Source organism: Camellia sinensis, chromosome 12 (genome assembly GCF_055761805.1).
Source record: "Camellia sinensis isolate YWXY chromosome 12, ASM5576180v1, whole genome shotgun sequence".
NCBI lineage: Eukaryota > Viridiplantae > Streptophyta > Magnoliopsida > Ericales > Theaceae > Camellia > Camellia sinensis.
The window spans coordinates 156858209-156883238 of NC_138972.1; positions in this window are offsets into that span (position 1 = coordinate 156858209).

The window sequence follows — 25030 nt, forward strand, 5'->3', positions numbered from 1 at the left end:
CTTAGGGTCAAGATTGAGAAAATGGGGAAAATGCCATGTTTGGGTATATTTGGGTTGTTAGTGTAATTAATGTCACTTGTCGTGGAAATATGAAATTGAGATGAGGAAAATGAAATAGGCTCACTATGAGTTAGAATGGCGGTGTTGGATTTAATAATCACCCACTTGTGCATTCTTTGACAACTTATCTGTTAGTGCATTTATTTTGTTTTTAGAAATAATTGCTTTGGGCTACCGGTGGAGGGTAGTCTTGATTGTTGTAGACAATGCATGACGATTAGGCAACCTAAAACTAATCAATTGAGTATGCTATTGAATATGGCGGTTGGTATAATACATCAAATTTTTGTATTGATTGATTGAATTTGTATATGATAATTGCTTATATCCATTGTTTTGTGTGGGAGGAGATGGGGGATGTACTCCATAGTTTATTGGAAGATGGGGGATGGACCTCTAAACCGGATTTTTTTGTTTGAGATGGACACAGCACTAAAATGTGTATCACTTGTGAAGTATAGAAGTGTTTTTGTTTGAGATTGATACAGCACTAAAATGTGTATCTTTTATGAAATATGGAAGTGTTTGTTTGATTTGATATAACACTAAAATGTATATCATTTGAAAAGTATGGAAGTATTTGTTTGATTTGATATAGCACTAAAATGTATATCATTTGAGAAGTATAGAAATGTTTTTGTTAGACTTTGATACAGCACCAAAATGTGTATCTACTATGAAGTATGAAATGTTTAAAATAAGTCATTATTTCACCTGAAATAGAAATACCGTTGACATGAGATGTGATCTCATTTAATTTGATTGGCCAAGTTCTGAGTTATAATTTTGAATTGAGAATTTGATAAGAAATGGAAACTGGAATAGAACATGTGCATATTAGTCATGGGATCGAAATGGGTCATAAGTTGTGGTGTAAGAGTTAAACATTTATCAATTGCTAACATTTTAATTATCGTTCATACTATGTTTAGCATATCTTTACTGGGCGTTGGCTCACCCTATAAGGGACATCATTTTCAGGTACAGGCATTATGCCACCTCCAAGGACGTAGTTTGGGAGGCTTGAGGCTGTCAGACTACCTTTTGTTGTTTGTTGTATTACATGTATATCAAGCCAAGGGCTTCTTTGTATAGAGTTAGTACTCTCTTTCTGTAACCAAGTGCTAACTTGGAAAGTTGTATGCCCATAGGGCGTTTACTTTTGTAGTCAATATGTAATACATCTTGTAAGAATACTCTGATGATTGTAATATTATATCTCCTTTCGGTATCTAGAATGTATGATATTATGGGTTTTTTTTTTTTTTTTAGGGCGTGACACACATGAACACTTCAAATCTTGCCATTTTACAGATATTTCGTCCGAAGGAATCAGCACCCACTTGTATGTGAAATTTCGGGTCTTTTACCCAGGACACACTGGCCAACTCGTTTTCAATGGAGTCCATCCCCTTCCTCCTCCCAAACAAATATACATATGCAATGTATTTATAAGCATAATCATATATGGAGTAAATCCCCTTTCTTCTCCCAATAAACATACATATACAATGTATTTATAAACATAGTCATATGCAATGACAACCAACATTTGATTAGCATTGAATCGCCTAATCCTCATGCAATTTCTACAACAATCATAGCTATCCTCCACCAATAGCCCAATACAATTATCTCTAAAGAGATGTTCAATCTCAAAATAAATATTTTATTCAAAACTTACTTAGGTGAGATAATACATATCCAATATCACCATCTATATCCATAACCTTCCAATTTCACATTTTCAATGCAAATTTCCAATTATTTATACAAAATAATAATTTAATCAAAACTAGGGCAAAATCTCCCTCTTTCCAAATATCAACCCAAACACCAAAATCAACTATTTTGGCACAACATGATCATATATTCAAGCCTCAAACTCATTTACCTCATGTTCATCAAAACCCCTCTTTTCATTTCACACCCAAATCCTAGATTTGTCCAAACCACAACCAAATCTCATCATCTATTCATAATAGCAAATAACTAAGCTAAAAATCATATTAGAGTGTAGAAACTCCCAACCTCAAGTGTAGAAACCCAAGGAACAAGGTGGAACTTCAAAAATGACAAAATCAATTACTTCTTGGATCAAAACAAAGCTCTTGAAGCCCTCTACCTTATTCTCAAAGACACTAGGGTCAAGAACACAACGGATCTAGATGAAATCTTAGGGAGAATGTGAGTTTTAGAGAGAGAGACAGCCGGATTAGGGTTTTGGGAAAGAAATGAAATCAAAAAGTGATGTAAAACATCACTACTATAATCTGATATACACAGGCTCGCTCGAGCGAAGGAGTTCTCGCTCGAGTGACCAGACACACCAAGGTCGCCTCGCTCGAGCGTAGAATGAGAAACTTCAGGTCTACCACCCAACGCAAACGCACGCTCGAGCGCAAGAAGCCTTGCTCGAGCGAAGAAACATTTTCACATGGCTCGCTCGAGCGTAGAAAGCCTCGCTCGAGCGAAGAACAGATTACACAAAGCTCGCTCGAGCGCAAGAAGTTTTGGAAAACTGATTTTTACACAAATCACCAAAGAGTCCAAATCCGGCAAATCGTTTTGGAAAACTGATTTTTATAAAGAAGTGCCAAACATGGACTGCTTTGCCAGATACAGAGTCGCCACCTAAATGTTTTATTTTGGGAAATTTAGGAAACCCTAACTCGTGCCTAAGGCCACGTGTCCGTCATCACCAAAGTTGCCTCGGCTCGAGAACTTAGGTACGAGAGGGGAAGGTCATGCAATGAGCACCCCCGCTCGCCCGATTAAAGATCGGCCTTTACTAACATGATTTGTTGTTTTTTTTAAAACACATGTGTTCTTATTCTAGTTATTAACCTAGAATTACTATGTGATGCGCACAGCATACAAGTATAGACTAGATCGCCTAAGTTGGAACAAAACATTGCATGTTCGTTTGTTTGAAAATGGTTTAAAGTTTGCTACTCGCAAGTAGGCTAAGACGAGGATTTTGATGAATTGTTCCAATTCAAGCAATCCAACCTTCATCCACAGGCATTCATGCAGTTAAACTCTTAAGCAGTTAGCCTCATGGCAAGCATGCTAACATGGCAACACTTACACACATGCAGTATGCCAAAGCGTAAACACTCACAGTGTACTCCGAGCCAAAACAGAGAACTAGTTAGAAATCATGCATGATCGTAGTTCATGTTAAGATGGCTAATGCGACACATGCGAAAATGCAACCAAGATAGGCTCGTCTATTCTAAGATATCATGTGAAATGCAACTTGGTAACATGCTGTTGAACACGTATTCAACTAAATGTATTGAAATACAATGCAGTTAGTATGATGCGCTGAGCCCGGTGCATGCAATAGAGATAAATGGGTGCAAACATGCGAGCATAAGGATGCTAAATGAAAAATGCCCTAAAACTAACTACTGAAGGCGGATAAGTAAAAGGGAGAAAGAAATGGGGGTTGGAAGACATGTATCAAACACACGCACGCTTATTACAACATTGGCCCTCTCGACGGAGGGTCCGAATAAAAAGCTAACTAGCTAATCTAAGCTAATTAAACTAATTATTACAAAACAAAATTAATTAACTAACAAGCTAACTAATTAAGTACAAAACAAAGCTAATTAACTAACAAGTTAACTAACTAGTTATTACAACACAAATAAGCAGCTAAATGCATTAACTACTGAAGTACAGAACCAAAGCACAAACAAGCTAAGGAAAACAGTAAACAGAGGTCCTCGGGATAAGGAGTGCATGCATGCTCGGTCGCCTCGTTCGGAAATCTGTCGCGATGCCCTAACTTGCCTCTGTTCTCATTTGTTCTTAGAACTTTGCACCAAGCTCCAGATAGCTTCTAACTCACCTTGGGAACCTGTAGGAGCATGGCCGACCACCTAGGGGTGTTTCCAGCCACTGGCCGACCACTTTCCATTGCTGCAGACCAGAAAAAGTGGTCGGCCAGCTAGTTTTTCTGGTTGGCCGACCAGTTGTTGCTGCACTTCTCCAGTTTGCTGCAACAGAGCGCAAGAAAGGGCATGGTAATGTATTTGCAAGGTATGTGTGCACAACCACCCTCCCTATCATTTCATGAGCTCAAGGGATTGTGGTTCTCGACCCTCGGGCCACCAATCGCGCATTTCAATGCATGATGGCCGAGAAGCCAAATTGCACAATTCAATATGAAATGAATGCACACATAAACACATAAAGCCTTGAACTCTATCATGTATGATCAAGAGCGTCGGCGACCGAGAATTAAGGCATGTTTCATCACTCTAAGTATGAAACGTCTCTCGTTTCTCGTCTTTGGACTAACACTTAATCCAAACAAAATGCAAAGCAACGTGGCATACACAATGCAATGCAACATCAAGCATGCAAACATGCAATGCAACTCAAACATGCAAACATGCAATACAATAAAACAAGCATGCAAGCAACATGCAAGGAACAAGTATGCAAACAACATGCAAGGAACAAATATGCTAGTCATAATGCAATGCAACATAAGCATGCAAATAACATGAGCATGCAAACAACAATATGGCATACACAATGCAAACAACATGGCATACACAATGCAATGTAACATTGCATACACAACACTCAATGGACTTAAACCGAATGTGGACAGACCTCAGCCATGCCCAAAACAGTGGCCATAATGACAAACTAAGGCATGAAGACCAAGACAAGCATGTTCAATGCAATAGCCCATTGACTAGGCATAAGACCACAACTCTCAAGAGTGCTCAAGGAGTGATAAATATAGAAGTGTAACAACACTAAATGCACTGAAATAAAGTGTGAAATGATGTCAAATCATTCAAACAACACAAGCAAAGCATGCAAGGGTCCTTAAGCATTAGAGCTAGCAAAGAGGACTACTCTAGGGACATGCAATACATGGCACAAAAGCATGAACCAACCACAAACAGAGCTCAAGTAGGTCAAAACAAAGACCAAAACATGCTAAGATGGGAGCTCAAAGGTCTAGGCATGCAAGCATACAAGCTAGGCCATAAACAAGGCAACAATGCACAACCCTTAGAGGCACTCAAAGGGTGAAAGAAATGGGAACATGGAAATGCTATATGCTCTGAAATGTCATGTTAAATGATGCCAAATTATGTACATGATGCAAATGAAGCATGCTATGGTACCCAAAGCTGGAAGCTAGCATAGGCATTTGTACTACAACTATGCAAAACATGAAGCATATGGAAAATGCAACACAAAATAGTCCTAGAACATGCCAAATGATGCTAAAACATGTATGGAAGGAAGCCAAAAAAAGCTAGCATGAAGGGCATAAGGCATGATGAATGCAAGGCCAAAAGGAAGGATTACACTACACGTATCAAGACCAAGCATGGGATGGCTTAACCAACAATAATCAGAGTTATATCATGGCAAAATAACCCCAAAAATACATTGAAATGATAGCTCGCAAGCTTAGGCATGAAGGCATACGCAATGACTCATTCCTAGGCATAAAGGACCAACCCTCCAAAGCATGGAATAAGTGAAAGATGTGAGTGTATGACCATGAAACATGCACTGAAATCTTATAACAAATGATGCCAAATCATTCAAGTAGGCCAAGCAATGCATGCTAGGGGACTTGATACACAAAGCTAACAAGCTAAAATGCACTATAGCTATATAAAGCATGGCATGCATGACCAAGACAACACAAATCAGAGCTAGAGCATGCTAAAACATGGACAAAAGCTTCTTAGAGTTAAGCCAAAAGCATGCTAGAATGACAGTCTAAAGCATGATGCATGTTAGGCTAGTTCATGGAATTGCACTACAAGTGCATGGAGCATGCATAGGGCTATCAAACCAAACCTTAACAGAGGTATGACATGGCAAAACAACACCAAAAACATGCCGAAATAGAATCAAATCATGCTAGAAAGGCATGCTTCTTCACGAAGCATACAAGACTAGTTTGTGAGAAATACACTACAAGTGTATAAGGCATGCAAGAGATGACAAAACCAAGTAAAAATAGTGGTATGCCATGCCAAAATAATCCCAAATACATGCTAAGATATGGCCAACATAAGCTTAACAAACATGCTCAAACATGGGGCATTCAAAGCAAGCACACCAAAACACAAGGAGAGGGGACCCTCTCCTATTTGGGACCTCAAAACACCATTTCCACCACTGAAATTCCTCTGAGTTTCAGTGGTGAGAAGGCCAAAACAAGGTGGTCCCAATAGCTTAAAAAGATGGCACAAGAACAAGGCCAAACAAGGCGTAAGAGGGGGTAGACCACCCCCAACACAAAAGTGACCTTAAACAAACAAGTTAAGCATGCAAAAGCAGAACTTTTTGCAGTAGAAAGTTAAGCTTAAATCAGCATGCAAATAGGTCCAAAAGCTAAAGCCAAAAGCAAGGTTCAAGAGGGTAGAAACTCACCCTTGTAGAGCCCCTTTAAAGCTGCAACTCCAGCAACTTTCCTTGATCAAAACCAATCCAAAGACTCCAAAACCAACCTCAAAGAGCCTCAACAACAAGAGTATGGTGTTTGAGTGTGTGTTTGTGTGCAATAGTATGATGAAATGAACTTTTGAAAAATGAAGAGAAGATGCAAGATAGATACAAAGATGTATGTATAACTCTTAAGCACCAAAATCTGAACCTGGAGAAGGAGAGGGGAGGTTCTCTCTTATAGAGAACAAGCAACAAGCTTGTTGGACAAGCTTTTGGCCTAAAGCCGCCATCCAGCTAGCACAGCTGGCCAAAAACTATCTCCAAAAAGGTGATGAAAAGTTGCCGACCACTTGAAGTGGTTGGCCAAGTACTTGTAGTGGTCGGCCGACCACTACAAGTGGTCTCCCAAAAATAAAACTGGTCAGCCATGGTGGGAGGTAGTCTGCACACTGAAAACAAGCTAGTGGTGTGGTGGCCGACCAGAAAAGGTGGTCCAAAGACCAAGAAAACTAGTTGACCGACCAGAAAACTGGCTGGCAGGAAGAAAAGTGGTCTCCAAGGGGAAGAACTGGTCTCCCACCCTTGTACCACCTCCTAAACAGGGAAAACAAGGTTTATACCAAAAACAAACCAAAATGGATGCAAGACAAGAATCCGGGAGGCAAGGCGCCTAGAGCCTCAAAAACTGGTCTACGGGCACCAAAGGTGGTCTACGACCGCAAAAGTGGTCTCCCAGACCACAGTGGACCTCTAGGCCAAGGCAACAAGGCATGGTTCGAAAACCAAGCCAAACGGAGAATGTTAAGCGGTCCCGAGACAAGGCGCGTGGCCGAAGGCTCCAAAAATCGAAAACCAGCCTCCAAGCGGGAAAAGTGATCTACGACCATGAAAGGTGGTCTACAAGACCTCTCCCTCCCTCCAGGGAAGAGAAAACAAGATTCGGTCTACAAACCGAGCCAAAGCACAAAGAGTTCAAAGGCCCGGAGTCAAGGCTCTCAGCCAAAAACTCCAGAAACTCGAAACGAGCTCAAACATGCATAATCACCGAGCACTCAATCGATGACGTCTGAGTCTTAATGTCACGACCCCAAACCCGCCCCTAAAAGTTTGGCCATGACCATTTCAGAAACAGACGTAAAATCCGATATGTATAACATATAGGGCCTGAACGGAAGCATTAAGCAACATAGAATAACATCCATTGAGCTAATACTACCATGCCAGGATCATACACTCGATGCCAGGTAATGTATCATATAATAAACACACACACAGCTATATAGATATAAACAGATATACAGACCCATCCCCGAGTCTGGAAATGTAACCAAACTGGGTTAGGAGAAGTTAATTATGTTTTACAATATCCGACAAAAGGCTCAGTACATGAAGCTAGAAGCTCTGCAAGGATTCCACAAAATGGATGGGCTTCGTCTAGGGTTTGGTTGTGGGATCCTTGCAGAGCTTCTGGCTTCGTGTACTAAGCCTTTTGCCGGATATTGTAAAACATAATTAACTTCTCCTAACCCAGTTTGGTTACATCCCCAGACTCAGGGATGGGTCTGTATATCTGTTTATATCTATATAGTTGTGTGTGTGTTTATTATATGATACATTACCTGGCATCAAGTGTATGATCCCGGCATGGTAGTATTAGCTCAATGGATGTTATTTTGTGTTGCTTAATGCTTCCGTTCAGGCCCCATATGTTATACATATCGGATTTTATGTCTGCTTTTGAAGTGGTCATGCCCAAACTTTTAGGGGCAGGTTTGGAGTTATGACAAGTGGTATCAAAGCATGAGTTGCTATCTCACACACGAATCCATTGAGCCTTAGGATGTCTAGAAAAGACTTAGGCATCATGTATAACATTCTGAAAGCACATGAAAAGATTGATGGCGACGTTAATTGTGTATGCAATACCTGCTAACTCTAATGATTACGATCTATGTCCGTTGTATATTTCTTGTGTATATTGTAATTGATTGTTATGCAGAACATAGCAAGAATAAAGATAGAAGATCCGGAGGATTCTACCTCCGCCTGGTTAGATAAAAAGAAAAGGAAAATTGTACAACATATGTAAAAAAAAAAGAATTGTGAAAAATTTAAATAATAAATAATTATGGGAACTATTGCCTCTGTTTATCTCACGTAGATTGGTGAACAATGCAAGACATGCAAATGGGGTTAAATCAAACAGCATGGCATTGTGGAAGCGTGGTGAGGATCCGAGCTGATTGGTAAGACAATTTATATACAAATGGTTAGATGAAATGTGTATTATCGGTTGATAGTCACCTGTGGGAAATGATGACAATATAGTTATGCTTTTTAGTGTTTGTTTAGGTGAATTGATTAAACTCTAAGTATTGAATATTTTTAAGATTTGTTGACCAAATGAAATGATATGTGTGATGCTCCAACTTTTATGACATAGCTATGTCTTCCTTGCTATAGCAATGTTTAGACCTGTGATTTTGAGAAGTTACTGTGTTTAGATATTTTGATAAGCTGTGTTTTGCATTATAATTTGAATTGTATTGGGTATGGCTGGCTGTGAGAAGAAGTTATGCTTATAGTGACCCCTTTTAGAATTGTGTAAGAAGTTAATTGAATGTGATTTTATTTCCTACTGATTGTTTAAATGGATAAGGGAATGACTTACACATTAGCTATGCTTGGAAGTTGATTATTGACCTTGAAACAGCATATAATTAATATAATTTCGTGAACCAAGAAAATTACTGACAACTTCTGATGAGGAACCAAAGGAATTATTGCGGGTGTCTAATCAGTATTGTTTATGTGTAACTGGGACTTGTTTATGGGAATCTGTAATTATAACTGTGTCTGCTCATAGTTAAGGACTCTGTAATCGGTAATCTGTAATCTGTCATTTGTACTATGTAATCGGTTTTGTTTATGTGTAATCTGTAATCGGGATTCTCATAAAGAATGGTCGAATGACATGAAGAACCCCACCTATATTACGCGTTTGCTCATACGACACTCGTAAAAAGGATAGGTAATTATTGACTAATTTGGAATTGAAATTACATGATTGGTAATCTGATAAGTTACCGCAAGAATTAATATTCTGCCTCTGTATATTAATGACTTAAGATTGAGAAATCATTTCTTTGATATATTCCTGTGTAAATCTGTAAATGTCGGATATTGCAAATTGCCAATTTAGTCCTCTGTTTTATATTGGAGGCTATACTATGAACTATTCTGCACGGTATGGTAGACTTTGCTTAAAAAAATTAAAAAAAAAAAAAAAAAAAAAAACGAATGGACGTGGGAATATTCTATATTGATGGTGGGTTAACGATATGTACTGGGCATTTACCTCCTCTTGTATGCTTATACATATTTGTATAATACTTACTGCATGGTTACGAACTGATTTACTATCATATTGAACTGATCTGGCTAAGAATTCTAACTCTGATATTAGGTGGTCAAATTATTTTGTCGCTAAACTATTGAATTTTTCTGACATTATGGAATCCGGATGGATGTGATTACTGTATACTTAATGGAATTTGTGACCCTACGAATGGACCTAGTAGAACCTACATACGTGGAGTAACTGGATACTCTGCTTATGTTAATCGACTGGGCCGGACGACTGGTCTATAATTTTTGTATGGCTGTTTGCTGACCCACAGTAATTATAAATTGCGAATATGAAACCATGTAGTTGACCTTGTAGTAGGAAAGGAAGATTTATTTGAACAGTGGAACACTGAAATGATTAAAAGGGGGCCAAATTAATTTGTGCTGTAACAAGAAGAAATGCTTATTAAGGGAGGATGTTACACCCTACTGTTATGACGGATTAATTAAACATGATTTTGAATTTGATTTCTGGCCTTATCTTTGGATGGCTCCCTTTGCTCGAAAAACAAATGGTTGTTCTACCTATTTTTCTTACTCAGATCCGAACTTATAATAGTGTAATTAAGTGTTTATCATGGTACATCTGCATAAATTTGCAAAAGTATATGATACTAGTTTTGATATTATCATAACTGTTTGATTCGGAGCATGATTCTCTTTGTGTTACTGTACTTAGAAGTAATGCTATGAGGAATTAACGATGTGTATTGTGACCCTTCTTTCTGTCGTACTGATCTTGTTAAGAACTGTTACATATAATTCTAAACCAATTTAATAGTATGACTTGAAATTCTTTTGGAAATAGGGGAATACTAAAAAAAAATTGTGAAGCTAGTGGTTACGTACTTAAACGGCTTATTTGTGACTGTTGGAATGAAGTATACCTTGTTAAATAGGCAGAACCTTGTTGGTGGACTCTGATAGTCGTAGCTTATTCGATACGGGATCCTATGAAATAAATATATGGAATTATTTTCTTTTATTCTACATGCCTAAAATGGACAGCGAAACGACTAGTTGGATAAAACTCTGAGATGCTTATTATGTTGTGAACTTTGGACTAACTGTGATGCATATCGGGTTAACCTGTGACTTGCTCGAACTGAAGAATTACATGAGCATCTATAACAGAATTACATGGTAAAACAAGTTTGAGGGACCAAACTTATTTAAGGGGGGGAGCGTGTAATAACCCGACCCTCGTGTGTGTTTCTGGTATACCTTCAGTCCCTTATTCTGTGCATCTAAATGCTTACTGTGAAACTTTACGTGAAATTAAGTTTAATTAGGCAAATCCTATGATTATGGATGCATATTTGTTTAATAGGAGAAAAATCTGTTACAATTAGAATGTTTGGATTAGAAATTGGAAGCCTTGGAAGCTTAATAATCTGAAATTGATTTTATATTTGAAGTCAGCATGATTTTTAGTTCTTAATATGATTTTCTATAAAATTTCAATTTGGAATGATTAAACTGATTGAATTTCGTTCTTATTCATTATATGCATATATATTTGCTTTCCTAAATATTTGACTTAGAAGCCTTAAACTCAAATATCTCCTGAGAGGGCTAGGAAAGGAGAATTAGGGTGAAAGATGAGAAGTCCTTCAAGGGAGAAATTGGGAAATTAAGAGGGCTCATAGAAATTTAAGCTCAAGGTAAGTTTAATTTGCTTTATACAACCCTCCTCTTGAATTGGAGTAAGCATTTCTTGTTGTTAAGCAAGTTAGGGTTTACTAGTGGGTTGGAGTGTGTGATAATCACTTGATTGGAAGAGTTTTCTTACCATTGAATTATGTTGGAAGTAAATTGGTTGATGTGAAGGAATTGGAGTCTACTCCTTGAATTCTTATGTTGGTATTATGCATTTATACAATTTATTGTTTATATACCAAGTAGAGGAGTTAGATCATGATGTCCTTAAACTTGTGATTGATGATTTAATAATGTTATGACTTGTAAATCATGTTTATGGTGTTGTTATGTCATGATATTGTGTTGTTTACCCCATTTCTTTCCTTTATGATGTTGTGAATTTGGTGAATTTGTGCTTAGTTTCGGACTGCCCAAAACAGGGGCCTTGGCCGCACATACGGAGCACCACCGCACGTGCAGAGGTCATGGCCGCACGTGCGGAAAAGAGGGAAAAAAATGGGATTGCATTCTGCTTTCTGCCGCTCGTGCGGGGAAGGGGTACCGCACGTGCGGCCCACTTCCGCACGTGCGAAGGGGATTGCCGCACGTGCGGCCCATGCCGAAAAATTTTGTCCGCTCTGTTTTCTGTGCTTGATCCTTTGATATTATTAAAATAATTATTTGATAATCTTAGAATGGTTATAAATTCATTCAAAGCGTAATGATCCAGAAAATGATTTAAAAGAAAAAGGAACTAATGTGTGAATTATATATGTGTGGACACACTCCGGGAGGAACCATCGCTCCGCCACAGCACTGTGAGTAATAGTACCGTAGTTGTACATTTACTTATCATTAATAATTCTTATTATTAACGCTCTGTTCTTTGCAAGTAATTACGTTAACATTTATGTTGATTGGAGATCAGTGTGAACTGATGTGAACGTTGAAAGATTTTATGTATATCGGTATGACTCCGGAACTACTCTGCATTCCGGTTACGGTTAATGGTTATCATTAATGTGCTATAACCTGTAAATCACCTATGACTCCGCGTAAGAATTGCATACGAACTATTAATACTGTGGAATTGGTTGACAAGAAGAAATTGTGGATGTAAACCCCGCTTACTGGGAACATGATATTTTGAATGAGAACATGATATCCTGAATATCCTATCAGGGACTCCTACAGTCTGTTTGGTTCAACTCATGTTTTATGGCATAGATATCTGCCTAGAATGGATCATCGGAAGGAATAATTAGATAAAACTATGGGTTGCTTTATACATTAGTGACCGTTGAGAAACTATGATAAATATCAGATTGACCTATGAATAACTCAACCTAGGGAAAGAATTAAATATCAATAACATTGTTATGTGACTCACATTATGATGTGAATTGTTCTGTCCCTACGAATAGTACTGTAATGGTGCATGTGCTTTCTGTGAATAATTATTGTTAATACTCTGTTATACGCAAGACGACTGTGTAAACTTGTAATATGTGTCAACTTGTAATAATGCATGGAGGAAATTTATATACACTATTGCGTAGTGGTATTCTCATGAATCTGAGACCGTTCTATTATGAGCCACCGAGTGTGGACAACTGTGTACAATCTGTAAAATACGCTTACCTTTTGTTAATAATTATCAGTAGCACTCTATTAAACGCAAATTAGCTATGTTAACTTATGAGAATGATTGAAAGAATTTATGTGCCTCTGTATAACTCTGGAACTAGTCTGTTCTGTAATATCTACTAGGCCTATGGCCATTCTGTAACATCTGCTAGGCCTATGGCCATTCTGTAATATCTGCTAGGCCTATGGCCATTCTGTATAATCTACTAGGCCTATAGCCATTCTGTATAATCTACTAGGCCTAAGGCCAATCTGTTAATATCTGGGCCAGAGGCCAATCTGTTAATATTTGGGCCTGAGGCCAATCTGTTGGATCTGTTGGGCATGAAGCTATTCTGCATAATACTGGGCTTAAAGCCTCTCTGCAAGAAAATTGGGCCCAAGGCCATTCTGAAAATGTTTACAAGATGAGAGTAATTATTTGACCTCTACACTTATATACGTTATAAATATTACATTTCAAGTGTAATCATTAAATTGTTGAGTGCTATTATTCACTGGGCTTGCTCACACTGTGTTATGTCTGTTCTGTAGGTACTCAATCTGAGGTCGGTCCTAGTCCAACCTAGACCACTTGTCTTTTGCCTTTGCACCACAACCAAAACCTAGACGAAGCTCATCCATTTTGTGGAATCCTTGCAGAGCTTCTGGCTTCGTGTACTGAGCCTTTTATCGGACATTGTAAAACATAATTAACTTCTCCTAACCCAGTTTGGTTACATCCCCAGACTCGGGGATGGGACTATATATATGTTTATATCTATATAGTTGTGTGTGTGTTTGTTATATGATACATTACCTGGCATCAAATGTATGATCCTGGCATGGTAGTATTAGCTCAATGGATGTCATTCTGTGTTGCTTAATGCTTCCGTTCAGGCCCCATATGTTATACATATCGGATTTTATGTCTGCTTCTGAAGTGGTCATGCCCAAACTTTTAGGGGCGGGTTTGGGGTTGTGACACTTAAGGTCAGTCAAAAATAGGGTGTCTACAGTTGCCCCTCTTTGACAGAACTCGGAAGTCAAGAAGTGACGGGAGTGAATGTCAAAGCCCAGAGATGACCCATTTTTGACAAGGCCGAAGACTTAGACAAACAGGCAAGATAACAAAGAGATGCACCCGCAGGCTGGGGCAAAATGCAAAGGACATGCACAATGCCGAACATAACTTATGATCATGCAAAGAAAGCTGTAATGAAGCAATTATACAAAATAAATGCAACAATTTGAGCGAACAAATTCAAACCAAACTACATCTCATGCAGAAAGGATGTGAGAAAATTATGTAATTCTCACTACATCTCACGGGGAGTACATACAATACTGTCTGGTCGCGCCAGCTTCAAATAAATCGTACATACAATATCGTGCCTGTATAAGAAAGAAACTCAACAAGTACAATATAGTTAGCAACATATGTTCGACGTTACCTCAAGACACAATGTAAACGCGTGCACATATGATGCCGCTAGAAACATGCACAGCAATGCAAGTGAAAAGTTGTAGACACCCCATTTTTGACCGACCTTAAGACTCAGACGTCACCGATTGAGCGCTTGGTGATATTGCATTTTGTGCTCATTCAGAAGTCTCAGAGTCGCGGCCGTGAGCCCTGCCTCCGGATTTCCGAACCCTCTTCTGTGCCTTGCCTCGGTTTGCGAACCAGACTCGGTTTTCTCTGTTTCTTTTCCTGAGGGGAGGGAGAGGTCCCGTAGACCATCTCTCGGTGGCCGTGGGCTACATTTTGTGGCTGTAGGCCATTTTGCCCATTTCGGAGCCCGGTTCCCGGTTTTTCGGAGCCGTCAGGCCGTGTGCCTCGGTTCGGGACCGCTTAACCACCTCCGTTTGCCCCGGTTTTTGGCATGCATCTTACTTACTCCCTTTTGAGGGACACTGAGGTTTGAGAGACCCACTTCGTGGTCGAATGCCACTTTCGGTGCTTAACAGGCAGTTTTCGGGGACCCGAACTGCGCGTTCTGGCCCCCGAACTTTCGTTTTGGATCGGTTTTCGTTCATTTTTGGCAGGTACCTCTGTTTCATCACCAGGAAGGCCGTAGAAGGGTGGGAGGCCAGCAATTGTTTCAGCAACCAGTTATATTCCTCCGGTGCCCTCCGACGCCCGTTTTTCTCACTTCCAAGCCAATGTTGAACAACCTTGGGCCATTTTCTTGAACTTTTAACCACATATTTGTGTTGTACACACATGCGAGGACACTAAAAGTTGGTGGCCGGCCAGTAATTCCACCTGACCCTTTTGACCCCTTTCTAAAAATGGCCTATTCTCTCTCCTGTTTTACAGTTTGCAATTTTGAACCACAGGGTTGTGTTGAGGGCACCTGGGAGGATACCAATCTGTGGTGGCCGGCCAGAAAATTCACTTGAACCTTTTGACCCTTGTCCGGCCGGCCATGGGGAGTGGCCGGCCGGCCACCTGCAGCTCCAAAAACTAGCCGGCCTCTTTCCTCGGGGTGAGTACATTACAGCTGTATAGCTGTTTTCCCCCGAAAAAGCCTGTATCCGGGGAACAGCTTTTGGGGGAAAACTTGGTCCTTTTTCCCCCACCCTTTTCCTCCACTCTCTCCCTCTCCTTGGTCCATATAACTGGCCTCCAGCTTTGGTCCAAGGGTTGGGAAATTTTTACCTTCAAGCTTGCATATACATATCTCCCTCCATCTATCTCTTTCAAGGCAAAACATCCAAGTTCTACCACTTTTTCTTCATCACCACCTAGCATCACCACCACTACTCCATTTCCAGCAGCTTTGGGAGCTTTCCAGTAGCTAAGAGGCATCACTTCTCAAGCCAAGAAGCATCCAAGGGTTGGTCTTCAAGGGTGAGTAGTATTTCCCCTCTTTTGAGCTTATTTTTGTATCATTTCTTAGCCATACATGCTTGCTGTTTTGAGCTCCGGCCCTAACTGAAAGTGGCATTTTTTTGAGCTCCTTTTCACTTTTGTTTAAGGGCTCAACACTGTTTGAGCCCCCCATATTGCACTTCCTTCAATACCATCTTTATATGCCATAATTTTGAATAGTATTTTTGGCCTATGTGTGATCTGTTTTGGAGCATGATGTAAACTATAGATAGGCTTATTTTGAGCCCCTCTTCAACATTGAAGAAGGGCTCATCACTGTTTGGGACCTCCAAGTGCCACTTGTCATTAGTCACCGATTGAGCGCTTGGTGATATTGCATTTTGTGCTCATTCAGAAGTCTCAGAGTCGCGGCCGTGAGCTCTGCCTCCGGATTTCCGAACCCTCTCCTGTGCCTTGCCTCGATTTGCGAACCAGACTCGATTTTCTCTGTTTCTTTTCCTGAGGGGAGGGAGAGGTCCCGTAGACCAACTCTCAGTGGCCGTGGGCTACATTTTGTGGCTGTAGGCCATTTTGCCCATTTCGGAGCCCGGTTCGCGGTTTTTCGGAGCCGTCAGGCCGTGTGCCTCGGTTCGGGACCGCTTAACCATCTCCGTTTGCCCCGATTTTTGGCATGCATCTTATTTACTCCCTTTTGAGGGACACTGAGGTCTGAGAGACCCACTTCGTGGTCGAATGCCACTTTCGGTGCTTAACAGGCAGTTTTCGGGGCCCCAAACTGCGCGTTCTGGCCCCCGAACTTTCGTTTTGCATCGATTTTCGTTCATTTTTGGCAGGTACCTCTGTTTCATCACCGGGAAGGCCGTAGAAGGGTGGGAGGCCAGCAATTGTTTCAGCAACCAGTTATATTCCTCCGGTGCCCTCCGACGCCCGTTTTTCTCACTTCCAAGCCAATGTTGAACAACCTTGGGCCATTTTCTTAAACTTTTAACCACATATTTGTGTTGTACACACATGGGACGACACTAAAATTTGGTGGCCGGCCAGTAATTTCACCTGACCCTTTTGACCCCTTTCTAAAAATGGCCTATTCTCTCTCCTGTTTTACAATTTGCAATTTTGAACCACAGGGTTGTGTTGAGGGCACCTGGGAGGACACCAATCTGTGGTGGCCGGCCAGAAAATTCACTTGAACCTTTTGACCCTTGGACGGCCGGCTATGGGGAGTGGCCGGCCGACCACCTGCAGCTCCAAAAACTAGCCGGCCTCTCTCCTCGGGGTGAGTACATTACAGCTATATAGTTGTTTTCCCCCAAAAAAGCCTACATCCGGGGGACAGCTTTTGGGGGAAAACTTGGTCCTTTTTCCCCCACCCTTTTCCTCCACTCTCTCCCTCTCCTTGGTCCATATAACTGGCCTCCAGCTTTGGTCCAAGGGTTGGGAAATTTTTACCTTCAAGCTTGCATATACATATCTCCCTCCATCTATCTCTTTCAAGGCAAAACATCCAAGTTCTACCACTTTTTCTTCATCACCACCTAGCATCACCACCACTACTCCATTTCCGGCAGCATGGGCAGCTTTCCAGTAGCTAAGAGGCATAACTTCTCAAGCCAAGAAGCATCCAAGGGTTGGTCTTCAAGGGTGAGTAGTATTTCCCTTCTTTTGAGCTTATTTTTGTATCATTTCTTAGCCATACATGCTTGCTGTTTTGAGCTCCGGCCCTAACTGAAAGTGGCATTTTTTTGAGCTCCTTTTCACTTTTGTTTAAGGGCTCAACATGGTTTGAGCCCCCCATATTGCACTTGCTTCAATACCATCTTTATATGCCATAATCTTGCACTGTATTTTTGGCCTATGTGTGATCTGTTTTGGAGCATGATGTAAACTGTAGATAGGCTTATTTTGAGCCCCTCTTCAACATTGAAGAAGGGCTCATCACTGTTTGGGACCTCCATGTGCCACTTGTCATTAGTCACCGATTGAGCGCTTGGTGATATTGCATTTTGTGCTCATTCAGAAGTCTCAGAGTCGCGGCCGTGAGCCCTGCCTCCGGACTTCCGAACCCTCTTCTGTGCCTTGCCTCGATTTGCAAACCAGACTCGATTTTCTCTGTTTCTTTTCCTGAGGGGAGGGAGAGGTCCCGTAGACCATCTCTAAGTGGCCGTGGGAAACATTTTGTGGCTGTAGGCCATTTTGCCCATTTCGGAGCCCGGTTCCCGGTTTTTCGGAGCCGTCAGGCCGTGTGCCTCGGTTCGGGACCGCTTAACCGTCTCCGTTTGCCCTAGTTTTTGGCATGCATCTTATTTACTCCCTTTTGAGGGACACTGAGGTCTAAGAGACCCACTTCGTGGTCGAATGCCACTTCGGTGCTTAACAGGCAGTTTTCGGGGCCCCGAACTACGCGTTCTGGCCCCCGAACTTTCGTTTTGCATCAGTTTTCGTTCATTTTTGGCAGGTACCTTTGTTTCATCACCAGGAAGGCCGTAGAAGGGTGGGAGGCCAGCAATTGTTTCAGCAACCAGTTATATTCCTCTGGCGCCCTCCGACGCCCGTTTTTCTCACTTCCAAGGCAATGTTGAACAACCTTGGGCCATTTTCTTAAACTTTTAACCCCATATTTGTGTTGTCCACACATGGGAGGACACTAAAAGTTGGTGGCCGGCCAGTAATTCCACCTGACCCTTTTGACCCCTTTCTAAAAATGGCCTATTCTCTCTCCTGTTTTACAGTTTGCAATTTTGAACCACAGGGTTGTGTTGAGGGCACCTGGGAGGACACCAATCTGTGGTGGCCGGCCAGAAAATTCACTTGAACCTTTTGACCCTTGGCCGGCTGGCCATGGGGAGTGCCCGGCCGGCCACCTGCAGCTCCAAAAACTAGCCGGCCTCTTTCCTCGGGGTGAGTACATTACTGTTGTATAGCTGTTTTCCTCCAAAAAAGCCTGTATCCGGGGGACAGCTTTTGGGGGAAAACTTGGTCCTTTTTCCCCCACCCTTTTCCTCCACTCTCTCCCTCTCCTTGGTCCATATAACTGGCCTCCAGCTTTGGTCCAAGGGTTGGGAAATTTTTACCTTCAAGCTTGCATATACATATCTCCCTCCATCTATCTCTTTCAAGGCAAAACATCCAAGTTCTACCACTTTTTCTTCATCACCACCTAGCATCACCACCACTACTCCATTTCCAGCAGCTTGGGGAGCTTTCCAGCAGCTAAGAGACATCACTTCTCAAGCCAAGAAGCATCCAAGGGTTGGTCTTCAAGGGTGAGTAGTATTTCCCCTCTCTTGAGCTTATTTTTGTATCATTTCTTAGCCATACATGCTTGCTGTTTTGAGCTCCGGCCCTAACTGAAAGTGGCATTTTTTTGAGCTCATTTTCACTTTTATTTAAGGGCACAACACTGTTTGAGCCCCCCATATTGCACTTGCTTCAATACCATCTTTATATGCCATAATCTTGCATAGTATTTTTGGCCTATGTGTGATCTGTTTTGGAGCATGATGTAAACTGTAAATAGGCTTATTTTGAGCCCCTCTTCAACATTGAAGAAGGGCTCGTCACTGTTTGGGACCTCCATGTGCCACTTGTCATTAGTCACCGATTGAGCGCTTGGTGATATTGCATTTTGTGCTCATTCAGAAGTCTCAGAGTCGCGGCCGTGAGCCCTGCCTCCGGATTTCCGAACCCTCTTCTGTGCCTTGCCTCGATTTGCGAACGAGACTCGGTTTTCTCTGTTTCTTTTCCTGAGGGGAGGGAGAGGTCCCGTAGACCATCTCTCAGTGGTCGTGGGCTACATTTTGTGGCTATAGGCCATTTTGCCCATTTCGGAGCCCGGTTCCCGATTTTTCGGAGCCGTCAGGCCGTGTGCCTCGGTTCGGGAGCACTTAACCATCTCCGTTTGCCCTGGTTTTTGGCATGCATCTTATTTACTCCCTTTTGAGGGACACTGAGGTCTGAGAGACCCACTTCGTGGTCGAATGCCACTTTCGGTGCTTAACAGGCAGTTTTCGGGGCCCCGAACTGCGCGTTCTGGCCCCTGAACTTTCGTTTTGGATCGGTTTTCGTTCATTTTTGGCAGGTACCTTTGTTTCATCGCCAAGAAGGCCGTAAAAGGGTGGGAGGCCAGCAATTGTTTCAGCAACCAGTTATATTCCTCCGGCGCCCTCCGACGCCCGTTTTTCTCACTTCCAAGCCAATGTTGGACAACCTTGGGCCATTTTCTTGAACTTTTAACCACATATTTGTGTTGTACACACATGGGAGGACACTAAAATTTGGTGGCCGGCCAGTAATTCCACCTGACCGTTTTGACCCCTTTCTAAAAATGGCCTATTCTCTCTCCTATTTTACAGTTTGCAATTTTGAACCACAAGGTTGTGTTCAGGGCACCTGGGAGGACACCAATCTGTGGTGGCCGGCCAGAAAATTCACTTGAACCTTTTGACCCTTGGCCGGCCGGCCATGGGGAGTGGCCGGCCGGCCACCTGCAGCTCCAAAAACTAGCCGGCCTCTCTCCTCGGGGTGAGTACATTACAGCTGTATAGCTGTTTTCCCCCAAAAAAGCCTGTATCCGGGGAACAGCTTTTGGGGGAAAACTTGGTCCTTTTTCCCCCACCCTTTTCCTCCACTCTCTCCCTCTCCTTGGTCCATATAATTGGCCTCCAGCTTTGGTCCAAGGGTTGGGAAATTTTTACCTTCAAGCTTGCATATACATATCTCCCTCCATCTATCTCTTTCAAGGCAAAACATCCAAGTTCTACCACTTTTTCTTCATCACCACCTAGCATCACCACCACTACTCCATTTCCAGCAGCTTGGGGAGCTTTCCAGCAGCTAAGAGGCATCACTTCTCAAGCCAAGAAGCATCCAAGGGTTGGTCTTCAAGGGTGAGTAGTATTTCCCCTCTCTTGAGCTTATTTTTGTATCATTTCTTAGCCATACATGCTTGCTGTTTTGAGCTCCGGCCCTAACTGAAAGTGGCATTTTTTTGAGCTCATTTTCACTTTTGTTTAAGGGCACAACACTGTTTGAGCCCCCCATATTGCACTTGCTTCAATACCATCTTTATATGCCATAATCTTGCATAGTATTTTTGGCCTATGTGTGATCTGTTTTGGAGCATGATGTAAACTGTAAATAGGCTTATTTTGAGCCCCTCTTCAACATTGAAGAAGGGCTCGTCACTGTTTGGGACCTCCATGTGCCACTTGTCATTAGTCACCGATTGAGCGCTTGGTGATATTGCATTTTGTGCTCATTCAGAAGTCTCAGAGTCGGAGCCGTGAGCCCTGCCTCCGGATTTCCGAACCCGATTCTGTGCCTTGTCTCGATTTGCGAACCAGACTCGATTTCCTCTGTTTCTTTTCCTAAGGGGAGGGAGAGGTCCCGTAGACCATCTCTCAGTGGCCGTGCGCTACATTTTGTGGCTGTAGGCCATTTTGCCCATTTCGGAGCCCGGTTCCCGGTTTTTCGAAGCCGTCAGGCCGTGTGCCTCGGTTCGGGACCGCTTAACCATCTCCGTTTGCCCCGGTTTTTGGCATGCATCTTATTTACTCCCTTTTGAGGGACACTGAGGTCTGAGAGACCCACTTCGTGGTCGAATGCCACTTTCGGTGCTTAACAGGCAGTTTTCAGGGCCCCGAACTGCGCGTTCTGGCCCCCGAACTTTCGTTTTGCATCGGTTTTTGTTTATTTTTGGCAGGTACCTCTGTTTCATCACCAGGAAGGCCATAGAGGGTGGGAGGCCAGGAATTGTTTCAGCAACCAGTTATATTCCTCTGGCGCCCTCCGACGCCCGTTTTTCTCACTTCCAAGCCAATGTTGAAAAACCTTGGTCCATTTTCTTGAACTTTTAACCACATATTTGTGTTGTACACACATGCGAGGACACTAAAAGTTGGTGGCCAGCCAGTAATTCCACCTAACCCTTTTGACCCCTTCCTAAAAATGGCCTATTCTCTCTCCTGTTTTACAGTTTGCAATTTTGAACCACAGGGTTGTGTTGAGGGCACCTGGGAGGACACCAATCTGTGGTGGCCGGCCAGAAAATTCACTTGAACCTTTTGACCCATGGCCGGCCGACCATGGGGAGTGGCCGGCCGACCACCTGCAGCACCAAAAACTAGCCGGCCTCTCTCCTCGGGGTGAGTACATTACAGCTATATAGTTGTTTTCCCCCAAAAAAGCTTGTATCCGGGGGACAGCTTTTTGCGGAAAACTTGGTCCTTTTTCCCCCACCCTTTTCCTCCACTCTCTCCCTTTCCTTGGTCCATATAACTGGCCTCCAGCTTTGGTCCAAGGGTTGGGAAATTTTTACCTTCAAGCTTGCATATACATATCTCCCTCCATCTATCTCTTTCAAGGCAAAACATCCAAGTTCTACCACTTTTTCTTCATCACCACCTAGCATCACCACCACTACTCCATTTCCAGCAGCATGGGGAGCTTTCCAGCAGCTAAGAGGCATCACTTCTCAAGCCAAGAAGCATCCAAGGGTTGGTCTTCAAGGGTGAGTAGTATTTCCCCTCTTTTGAGCTTATTTTTGTATCATTTCTTAGCCATACATGCTTTCTGTTTTGAGCTCCGGCCCTAACTGAAAGTGGCATTTTTTTGAGCTCCTTTTCACTTTTGTTTAAGGGCTCAACACTGTTTGAGCCCCCCATATTGCACTTGCTTCAATACCATCTTTATATGCCATAATCTTGCATAGTATTTTTGGCCTATGTGTGATCTGTTTTGGAGCATGATGTAAACTGTAGATAGGCTTATTTTGAGCCCCTCTTCAACATTGAAGAAGGGCTCATCACTGTTTGGGACCTCCATGTGCCACTTGTCATTAGTCACCGATTGAGCGCTTGGTGATATTGCATTTTGTGCTCATTCAGAAGTCTCAGAGTCGCGGCCGTGAGCCCTTCCTCCGGACTTCCGAACCCTCTTCTGTGCCTTGCCTCGATTTGCAAACCAGACTCGATTTTCTCTGTTTCTTTTCCTGAGGGCAGGGAGAGGTCCCTTAGACCATCTCTAAGTGGCCGTGGGCAACATTTTCTGGCTGTAGGCCATTTTGCCCATTTCGGAGCCCGGTTCGCGGTTTTTCGGAGCCGTCAGGTCGTGTGCCTCGGTTCGGGATCGCTTAACCATCTCCGTTTGCCCTAGTTTTTGGCATGCATCTTATTTACTCCCTTTTGAGGGACACTGAGGTCTGAGAGACCCACTTCGTGGTCGAATGCCACTTTCGGTGCTTAACAGGCAGTTTTCGGGGCCCCGAACTGCGCGTTCTGGCCCCCGAACTTTCGTTTTGCATCGGTTTTCGTTCATTTTTGGCAGGTACCTTTGTTTCATCACCAGGAAGGCCGTAGAAGGGTGGGAGGCCAGCAATTGTTTCAGCAACCAGTTATATTCCTCTGGCGCCCTCCGACGCCCGTTTTTCTAACTTCCAAGGAAATGTTGAACAACCTTGGGCCATTTTCTTAAACTTTTAACCCCATATTTGTGTTGTACACACATGGGAGGACACTAAAAGTTGGTGGCCAGCCAGTAATTCCACCTGACCCTTTTGACCCCTTTCTAAAAATGGCCCATTCTCTCTCCTTTTTACAGTTTGCAATTTTGAACCACAGGGTTGTGTTGAGGGCACCTGGGAGGACACCAATCTGTGGTGGCCGGCCAGAAAATTCACTTGAACCTTTTGACCCTTGGCCGGCCGGCCATGGGGAGTGCCCGGCCGGCCACCTGCAGCTCCAAAAACTAGCCGGCCTCTTTCCTCGGGGTGAGTACATTACTGTTGTATAGCTGTTTTCCTCCAAAAAAGCCTGTATCCGGGGGACAGCTTTTGGGGGAAAACTTGGTCCTTTTTCCCCCACCCTTTTCCTCCACTCTCTCCCTCTCCTTGGTCCATATAACTGGCCCCCAGCTTTGGTCCAAGGGTTGGGAAATTTTTACCTTCAAGCTTGCATATACATATCTCCCTCCATCTATCTCTTTCAAGGCAAAACATCCAAGTTCTACCACTTTTTCTTCATCACCACCTAGCATCACCACCACTACTCCATTTCCAGCAGCTTGGGGAGCTTTCCAGCAGTTAAGAGGCATCACTTCTCAAGCCAAGAAGCATCCAAGGGTTGGTCTTCAAGGGTGAGTAGTATTTCCCCTCTTTTGAGCTTATTTTTGTATTATTTCTTAGCCATATATGCTTGCTGTTTTGAGCTCCGGCCCTATCTGAAAGTGGCATTTTTTTGAGCTCTTTTTCACTTTTGTTTAAGGGCTCAACACTGTTTGAGCCCCCCATATTGCACTTGCTTCAATACCATCTTTATATGCCATAATCTTGCATAGTATTTTTGGCCTATGTGTGATCTGTTTTGGAGCATGATGTAAACTGTAGATAGGCCTATTTTGAGCCCCTCTTCAACATTGAAGAAGGGCTCATCACTGTTTGGGACCTCCATGTGCCAATTGTCATTAGTCACCGATTGAGCGCTTGGTGATATTGCATTTTGTGCTCATTCAGAAGTCTCAGAGTCGCGGCCGTGAGCCCTGCCTCCGGATTTCCAAACCCTCTTCTGTGACTTGCCTCGATTTGCGAACGAGACTCGGTTTTCTCTGTTTCTTTTCCTGAGGGGAGGGAGAGGTCCCGTAGACCATCTGTCAGTGGCGGTGGGCTACATTTTGTGGCTGTAGGCCATTTTGCCCATTTTGGAGCCCGGTTCCTAGTTTTTCGGAGCCGTTAGGCCGTGTGCCTCGGTTCGGGACCGCTTAACCATCTCTGTTTGCCCCGGTTTTTGGCATACATCTTATTTACTCCCTTTTGAGGGACACTGAGGTCTGAGAGACCCACTTCGTGGTCGAATGCCACTTTCGGTGCTTAACAGGCAGTTTTCGGGGACTCAAACTGCGCGTTCTGGCCCCCGAACTTTCGTTTTGCATCGGTTTTCGTTCATTTTTGGCAGGTACCTCTGTTTCATCACCAGGAAGGCCGTAGAAGGGTGGGAGGCCAGCAATTGTTTCGGCAAC